The following is a 10,083-nucleotide window of genomic DNA, read 5'->3' as shown; positions in this document are numbered from 1 at the left end:
TGTCCGTCCGTCTGTGAACAGCTAATCTCCGGCACCGTTAACCCGGTCGATGCCAAATTTTGCACACACACTCCCTGGATGCCAACGATGAACCTCTGCCCCAAAATTTCCAGAACGGCCTGTTATAGCGCCACCAGGAGGCCGCTTTGTGCAAAACAAGTTTTTGGACAGTACACCTACAGATTTTGTCCAAACATCACGCAAATTGGTACACAGTCTCTCTAGAGCCATTCAACGAAACGCGTCTTTCAGATTTCTCAGACTCCATCCTGATTGGCTAAGATTGGCTTCCAAAGTTCGCAGGAGTGCTCAGTTTCAAACAAAATGCTGCAAATCATGAACACATCGTGTGATTTCCGTGAAATTGTGCACGCACATTCCCACTAGGCCGAGGAAGAAATGCCACGTGAACATTTTCAACTCAGCCTCATGGTGGCGCTATAACTGGCCGAAAAGTGTTTTTACCTCTAACTGCACGGATCTGTGGATAACTTTGTATGCCAACTCCCTAGAGGCCAAGGAAAAACCTTTGCCTGGAATTTTTCTCATCTGCTCTTTATAGCGCCACCAGGAGGCCGACATATGTAAAACACATTTTCTAATATTACTCCTTCAGATTTTATCCTAATTTCACGCAAATCGGTACACATGCTCTCGGTTTGTTTCATTTCTCATAATCCACCCTCATTGGCTACGATTGGCTTCTAAACTTTTCAGGAGTAGCCCGCTTTGCACCCGTTTTGTACAAATCGCCACAACTACTCAACGCAGCGTCCGATTGTGGTGAAACTGTGCATGCATATTCCCACTAGGCTTTGGAAGAAATGCCACTTGACAGTTTTCAAATCAGCCTCATGGTGGCGCTACAACAGGCCAAGCATCACACACACACTCCTATCCTCCTGGTGGAGACCTGTGCCCAGAAGGGCACTTTTTCTAGTTGTAACTGTGAAGCAGCAGACAGGTAGCCTTACCCATATTAATAAAGGCAATTCATTATTCAAAAGTAGGCTGCATAATGCTTCCTCAACAGCAATATATACATACATATCTCTGCTGTCGGGAGGAAACCTCATAACTCAAAAATGTTCATTTTTCAGGAAATGAAAAATATACATTTTTCAGGAAATTAAGAAAACCTTATATTTTTTTAAAACAGCAATACAGCCTCATCAAAGTTGGTGTTGTAACTTTATATATTGCCAATTACTTCCATGAGAAGGGGAGAGGTGGTGGAGTTAGTTGCTTTAGCAGACATTTTGAGGGTCCAATGGAGTTAAGAGGTTTTGTCCAAAGCACTTTTTACTACTTTCCATTGGTTCAATATTTTCGAAACAACACACAGACGTAAAGGGTGTTTAATAGCACTGATTTATGCAAAAAGAAAAAAATCAAAAACCTCAAAAATGGAGTTATGAGGTTTTCTCCCGACAGCAACACATTATACTCTTGTGTACTGTACTAAAATGTAGCTTTCATTACAGGATCCTCAAGAGATATGAAAGAAGATTCCTATGCTAGTCCTTTTGTCTGTATGACCTCAATGGGGCCATACTACTTTCATAAGGTTTATTCTTCCCTGAGAAAAGCTGTCTAAGCACTGGCAAATAATATAAAGTATTCTGGAAAAGATTTCTCAAGCACCCTGAAAAGTATTACGTTCACTTTGTATGAACATTAAATGTTATTCCCTACTATTAACCATTTTCATGCAAACGGTTGCTTGATATTGCGTTCAAAGTTGTTTGTAAAATCTTTGATTCAGAGTGTTAGTGTGTTGTGGATACAATTAGTAAAACATTGTGAAAGAACCTTAAATCTAAAGATATTTGCACTGCATTGGTTATTTTAATTATGCTCAGCTCTATGACAGGGTCTTTCTGCTGTTCTACTGTCTTCTAGCTTGTATAAAATCTACCTGTACATGTTCTATTTCTAGATTATGGCAGCACAGCATTGGGTTATTTGCTCATTGAAACCCCCTGTGGATGGACAGGCGATAAAAAGCCCATGAGGCCTGTGGGTTTGTCTGCTCACTTGCTCACTCCCTTTTGTTTGTACAGTATACATCCCTTTTGTTTCCATCTTTCCATTTATGATGAAATTGGTTACTGTAAGTGCATTTGATGCGTTGGTCCACTTTTTCTTATGCTTGTGTCAGGCCATGAAGATTTATGGCTGAGGAGTTTTACAAAACAGCACAAGTCTGTTAACTGCTGCTTTCACCTCGACAAGGGCAGCATGCAGCCACACACAGACTCTTGCAGACTTGCTCCAACTCATCACCTGGTAAATCATTATATTCCCCAATTAAAGAATCATGCAAGAGCAATATTCCATCATATGAGAGTACTAATTATGTACTTAGGATACTTTGCTGCGGTGCATGTCTTGGAGGCTCTTTTCTCTGGCTAGGAAGTGTCTCGCTGTGTTTGTTCTCCAGTGAAACCCCAGCAGATATTCAATGCTGCACTGCCTCGAAAATGCCTGCCTGTCTCGGTTGACTGTATAGGCGGTCAAATGTTTTCCATACTTGTTAAAGTGCACATTCACGTGATTGCCCTGTATGTGCCTGTATGCTTGACTTTTGATGTGTTGATTGTTGAGTCATACACATAGCACAGATGGGCTGTGGCAAACCACAAATCCCGCAATGAGGACACTCATGACCAATGCACGCAGTCGCACGCATGTGTGTGTGTGTGTGTGTGTGTGTGTGTGTGTGTGTGTGTTAGTGTGTGTGTGTGTGTGTGTGTGTGTGTGTGTGTGTGTGTGTGTGTGTGTGTGTGCACATGCACATGCACCTCAGATACAGAAGCTTCTGAACCCAGGTGAGTATCAGTAGAGGTTTTTGGAGTAAATCTCCCATTCACTGTGAAATGTAGGCCTATGTAAGATCACAGACATTCTAGGGATATTACCAATATTGGAAAGGTGATTATTTGGAAAGCCAGACAGTTATTCCAGACAATATTGTTGGCTGCTAGGAGCGTCGCAGAAAAAGTGAAACCAAGAGTCACTTGTCCAATGGACAAGTAACATTTTTATGCACTTGTCCGGAAGGATTTATTACTTGTCCCGGACAAGCGGACAAGCCTTAATGTCAAGCCCTGGAGGTCATTAAACAAGTACTGTATTTGGGAAGGTTTATTGCCCTCCCTCCTTTTCTGTTCCTCGCTGACACCATCCTACTATTCTGGTTGTATTACTGGACTTCAAATACATCCGCTGGAATGTCCAGCATAGTGAGCAAAAGTTTCTCATGACGAGAGTTGACACAGGCCGGACGGCGGACAGGCCGGAACCTGCCTGCCTCAGGGAGATATGAGGGCCCGGGGGGCGGGGGCGTTCCAGTATGTCTTGACCAGATGGGAAATAGTGTGTTTGTGTTATCTTTGCACCTCCTAAGGCAAAGTGCCAGTAGTCTAGACTAGACAGTGTGCATCAGGAAATATGAAAACTTACAGTAATATAGAGTATAGCAGGTGTGTCACTTCCCCCAGAAATCCTGAGAACAAGGCTCTGTCTTTGAAAGTTTTTGGATCTGATTTCTTAAACCAGACCCTGAATAAATAATGAGCCTATTGCCAATAGCTTTTTTGGAAGCGATATTCTTCAATGAATAGGGTCTCCGGTTGAGAGTGCATTTGTCATTTTAAGTTCTAAAGCTAAAAGGGTTTCAAGATCACTGTTGGTTATTTATCCATGATGTAAAAGTTTGGACAAGAAGATGCAATGATTTGTTTATGACAAATGATTACAGTTAAGATGCATACGTATGCAGTACATTAGCAAAGTGGAAATGTCAGCTTATTTCCCGAAAATGCTTTCATTGGCGTAGGCGTTGACCTGACATCATGAGTTAAAGCTCTGACTTAAAAGCCTATCTGTCATGATGGACCACCATGGATGACCAGCAATCTCTCACCCATAACCAACCCAGTAAAATAAATACCTCCACTGCAACCTTTATTTTAAGTAGTGAATGAGGTGAGTCACACACACACACACACACACACACACACACACACACACACACACACACACACACACACACACACACACACACACACACACACACACACACACACACACACACACAGGTGCAAAAGCTGTAATTGTTACTTCTGGAGACACTGATGTAATGGTTCTCTGTTTAACCTTCCAAAAACACATCCCTTGTCCTATCTATGGTACACAAAACCGTACACAGTTTGTGGATATAGCCTACTGCAAGCTAGGCCTTGCTTTGGGAGAAAACATCTGTGAGAGTCTGGTTGCGCTACACCCATTTACATTCAAACAACTTGGACAGACTTGGGTATTGGGATGTTTCAACAGAACTCTTTGACCATCTGCAGCAGTTCACTTGTAGCTGTCTGGGACCACTTCTAGTGACATGAATGAGTTCCACTACCAGCTTTTCTGTTCCAGGAGAGTGGAGGCTGATTCCAGTCAACTCCCACCATGTAGAGAATGTCTATTTCTCTATGCCCTCCGTGCCAATGCTAATCTGTAGACTCACCCATCTGCACCAGATCCCATACAGAGTGGATGGACAACTGTTGATGCTCGACAGTTAGCAATTCACTGGATGTGCACAGCCCCTGCACCAGATGTAGTCCTTGTGTTTTTGGCACGACTATGCAAGATCAATCCTATAATAGTTGTCTCAGCAATTGGTTGTGCTGTATGAACCTCTGCAAACTCCAGAACTGTACAAACCTGTGTACTAAGATCCACAGTTAAACAGGACAGTTCTGATGAGGAAGAGATTGCATAGTTAATGTTAAATGTCATATTCTTGGAATATTAAGACTGTTTAGAGTAGACTGTAATATTTGTGATTATTGTGAAATAATTGAAAAACAAAAACAATAGAACAACAACCTATTTGTTATGTATTTGCTAGAAAACGGGTATTATTGAGGGCACGGTCAACATAGACGTCAAGGCCAAGATATGCCAATTTGGGGGATCCAAAATGACCTAGACATTGACCTGTAACATATGACACTAAACTTTAATTGCTTCAGTCACCTCTTAAATCAACTGCACCCTAGAAAACATACATCATCCAAATCGACCCATTAGTGGCTGAGTCATGTCATTACCAATTGTATCGCATATAAGGGCTGAAAACAAGTAATCATCTACTATTTTGACTATCATATTATTTCATAAACTACAGATATGTAGCAATACAAAAATCACATGCAAACTTTGTCCCCTTTAATGGTACCGATATCTGAAAATGAGGGGAGCTGGCCCATGGACTAAAGTAAACAGAGAGAACACCCGGATCATCTCTAACTTATTCTTCTGGAGACTTCCTTGTTCCTTGTCCAACTAGAGGAAGACGACCATTTACCTAGTTGCTGGTAACCTTACGTCACCAGGCTTTCCACCTCGGAGGAAAGCATCTAGTCTGTGTTATGAAATTGCTGTGTGATCCGGTCTAGGCGTGGTTTAGAAAAAATAAAAACGAAGAAATAAATAAAAAACCTCTCTTATTCCAGTTTGGGGGTTCAGACTTTTTCGGTGTCACTTTGTTTTGGTCCCCCCTGTTTGTTTTTTGTCTCGCCAGTTGCTACGAGTTTGAATAAAAGATGGCTATACCAAACAAACTATTCCAAAAGTATTTGAAGAAACATGTCAGATTCATACGCTGCATCAAGGCTTTTATAAGGTAGGCCCTAAAATTATGATGGACTTGATCGCAGGGAATTATTCTGGGTATTTCTTATTCCGGTTTGAGGGTTCCGGCCTGATGACAAACCACAAACCAGTGACTACAACATGACATAAGATACTAGTAAGACGCCCTGAGGGCGAGAAGCGACCTCGCCCTTGTGCACGCATCCGCCTGGGTGACGGCAGATGGCAGACTGCTGTGCGGGCGCTGGCACTTTGGCATGGGGGGTCAGATCAACATATGGAATGAATTCTGTACTGACCATATATGGAGCGTGTCTTGAGTGTACACTACAGGGTTTTATGAGGTCAGATCAATCATCCCCTCCTGACCAGATCAAAAACCTGAAAAGGAATGCTTCCCAGGCTAAGTTGCTGGTATTGCCACAGTGACAGACACTATAAATTCCAAGTGGAATATCTGACCATAGCATTGGGAGATGAACAAGGGTGATGTGCCTGATTGTCTTTCTGGATGACAAGGGATGATGATGACTTCATTCAAAGGATAGCTGAATGATCTGCAAATGTGATAATAGGCTATATATTTCCTGGAGCCCAGTGCTAGATTCAGGCTGTCTGAGCCAAGCAGGGGTAAAAAAAAGGCATCAGCTGCAATCATGAGGGGTGAGGGCACATTGTCTCGCACGTAGGAGCACATAGAGGCCAAATACTTTTCGAGCATGACAGACAAATATGGCACTCTACACTGCCAGGGCGCCCGGCCTAGTGGACACGCCAAGTGTTCTCTACTGGAAGAAGGGCAACCTAGACGGCGCTCGCCGCTTATATGTTCTCTGCTGTAAGAGCGAGAGTGTTATCTTGCACATTTGGCAAACGTATGAGCAATTTGGGCTCTTTACAGTAATCATTTAGCGCAGGCCTGGGTAAATAGAGGATAGCAGGAGAACTCACAAGCACATACAGCCTCTCTCTCTCTCTCTCTCTCTCTCTTATATTAAACTTGCTAAATAAAAATCACACCCGTGTGAAGTGAGGGGCGCTAATATATTAAAGTCTAACTCATGTTGATTAGGTGATGTAATGTTGATGTAAAACAAACGGCGCAAACACAAACATTAATTAACGCCATTAACAATAAAGAGACAATATGACATAATGAGGCACATTATGCCACATTATTTTCCCCCCCTTCATTGTCAATGGCAATTTACAAAACAAACATTGAACAAACATTAAACCTGTGTATAGGAGGGGCTGGCGCCCCTCAAAAATACATTTAAAAACACTTTAAATATTTTATATATATATATATATATTTTTTTTTAAATATAAATAGTTATAACAATAACAATCTTTTAAAACCGTATCCTGTACTTTCCTTGAACTGTACCCATTCTACAAACTGTGAATACAAATTTCAATCAATCAATCAATCAATCAATCAATCAATCAGTCTCTCGCTCTTTCTCTCTCTCTCATGTCCTAGGTTGTACTGCCCTCTAGTGGGAACATACTGCAACTACAAAGCAAGAAAGCGCATTTTCACATTTTGGCCACTGGGGGGTGCGGTGAAGGCGGAAGTGCAGGCAGAGTAAAGGGAGGAAAGGCTCCGTTCTTTTAGCAAATCTAGAACTTCCTGTTTGAGAGCTAGCAAATTTAAAACATCCGGTTGCTTTCAGAATAAAAGCGTAGTTAATTAAATAATTATTACATTACATTATTAGTATTGTTATTACATTACAGTTATTGTGAAGACACACATTATGTTTCTGTGTAAAAATAAGTAATTAAATAACGTAAAAAAGTTATCTAAATGGATAAATGCCCAAGTCCATGCACTGGAGTGCCCAAGTCCATTCACTGGAGTGCATGGACTTTATAAAGTGGACACTGGACAAAATCCCAGGTATGTATCGACTAGTGTGACATATGCACGCGTCCGGGGAGACCTCCTCTACAACACCACACTGTCCGCTAAGCAGCAGAGGTGTAAAACAAAAATTGGCACCAGGTCAGATGTAAAAAAACTTAAAAAAACTTCCCATTTCCAGACTACAGTGGACTAAAGTGGACACTGGACAAAAATCCCTGCTATGTTTCGACTAGTGTGACATATGCACGCGTCCGGGGAGACCTCCTCTACAACACCACACTGTCCGCTAAGCAGCAGAGGTGTAAAACAAAAATTGGCACCAGGTCACAGGTAAAAAAACATAAAAAAACTTCCCATTTCCAGACTACAGTGGACTAAAGTGGACGCTGGACAAAAATCCCTGCTATGTTTCGACTAGTGTGACATACGCACGCGTCCGGGGAGACCTCCTCTACAACACCACACTGTCCGCTAAGCAGCAGAGGTGTAAAACAAAAATTGGCACCAGGTCAGATGTAAAAAAACATAAAAAAATGTCCCATTTCCAGACTACAGTGGACTAAAGTGGACACTGGACAAAAATCCCTGCTATGTTTCAACTAGTGTGACATATGCATGCGTCCGGGGAGACCTCCTCTACAACACCACACTGTCCGCTAAGCAGCAGAGGTGTAAAACAAAAATTGGCACCAGGTCACAGGTCAAAAAACATAAAAAAACGTCCCATTTCCAGACTACAGTGGACTAAAGTGGACGCTGGACAAAAATCCCTGCTATGTTTCGACTAGTGTGACATACGCACGCGTCCGGGGAGTTAACACATCTGCTACACCCATGAAAATGCGTGTGAACAGAAGGTGTGCCAAACATCCACTAGATAATAATGAGTGGGTCATGCCAAGTAAAAGGGCTGTCTATTGCATTTGCCAAGCGCCAAATGACCGAAATAAAGCTATGATTGCATGTGACCTTTGTGGAGCCTGGTTTCATATGGACTGTCTGGGAGTTTCACCTAGTCGAGACTTTGACAAACTCAATTATGCGTGTTTATCCACCACTTGCAATCATGAGCCATTGACACAGGGGATTTTATATACTGAAAAGAATAGCAGTGTTCATTTGAAGCCTATAAAGCGGACAGTGTGGTGTTGTAGAGGAGGTCTCCCCGGACGCGTGCATATGTCACACTAGTCGAAACATAGCAGGGATTTTTGTCCAGTGTCCACTTTAGTCCACTGTAGTCTGGAAATGGGAAGTTTTTTTATGTTTTTTTACCTGTGACCTGGTGCCAATTTTTGTTTTACACCTCTGCTGCTTAGCGGACAGTGTGGTGTTGTAGAGGAGGTCTCCCCGGACGCGTGCATATGTCACACTAGTCGAAACATAGCAGGGATTTTTGTCCAGCGTCCACTTTAATCCACTGTAGTCTGGAAATGGGAAGTTTTTTAAAGTTTTTTACATCTGACCTGGTGCCAATTTTTGTTTTACACCTCTGCTGCTTAGCGGACAGTGTGGTGTTGTAGAGGAGGTCTCCCCGGACGCGTGCGTATGTCACACTAGTCGAAACATAGCAGGGATTTTTGTCCAGCGTCCACTTTAGTCCACTGTAGTCTGGAAATGGGAAGTTTTTTTATGTTTTTTTACCTGTGACCTGGTGCCAATTTTTGTTTTACACCTCTGCTGCTTAGCGGACAGTGTGGTGTTCTAGAGGAGGTCTCCCCGGACGCGTGCGTATGTCACACTAGTCGAAACATAGCAGGGATTTTTGTCCAGCGTCCACTTTAATCCACTGTAGTCTGGAAATGGGAAGTTTAAAAAAAAAAAATTACATCTGACCTGGTGCCAATTTTTGTTTTACACCTCTGCTGCTTAGCGGACAGTGTGGTGTTGTAGAGGAGGTCTCCCCGGACGCGTGCGTATGTCACACTAGTCGAAACATAGCAGGGATTTTTGTCCAGCGTCCACTTTAGTCCACTGTAGTCTGGAAATGGGAAGTTTTTTAAAGTTTTTTTACATCTGACCTGGTGCCAATTTTTGTTTTACACCTCTGCTGCTTAGCGGACAGTGTGGTGTTGTAGAGGAGGTCTCCCCGGACGCGTGCGTATGTCACACTAGTCGAAACATAGCAGGGATTTTTGTCCAGCGTCCACTTTAGTCCACTGTAGTCTGGAAATGGGAAGTTTTTTAAAGTTTTTTTACATCTGACCTGGTGCCAATTTTTGTTTTACACCTCTGCTGCTTAGCGGACAGTGTGGTGTTGTAGAGGAGGTCTCCCCGGACGCGTGCGTATGTCACACTAGTCGAAACATAGCAGGGATTTTTGTCCAGCGTCCACTTTAGTCCACTGTAGTCTGGAAATGGGAAGTTTTTTTAAGTTTTTTTACATCTGACCTGGTGCCAATTTTTGTTTTACACCTCTGCTGCTTAGCGGACAGTGTGGTGTTGTAGAGGAGGTCTCCCCGGACGCGTGCGTATGTCACACTAGTCGAAACATAGCAGGGATTTTTGTCCAGCGTCCACTTTATAAAGTCCATGCTCTCCAGTGAATAGCA

Source organism: Electrona antarctica (assembly GCF_951216825.1).
Source record: "Electrona antarctica genome assembly, chromosome: 7".
Taxonomy (NCBI): Eukaryota; Metazoa; Chordata; class Actinopteri; order Myctophiformes; family Myctophidae; genus Electrona; species Electrona antarctica.
The sequence above is the reverse complement of the archived record's forward strand: the minus strand, read 5'-3'. Positions refer to the sequence as shown.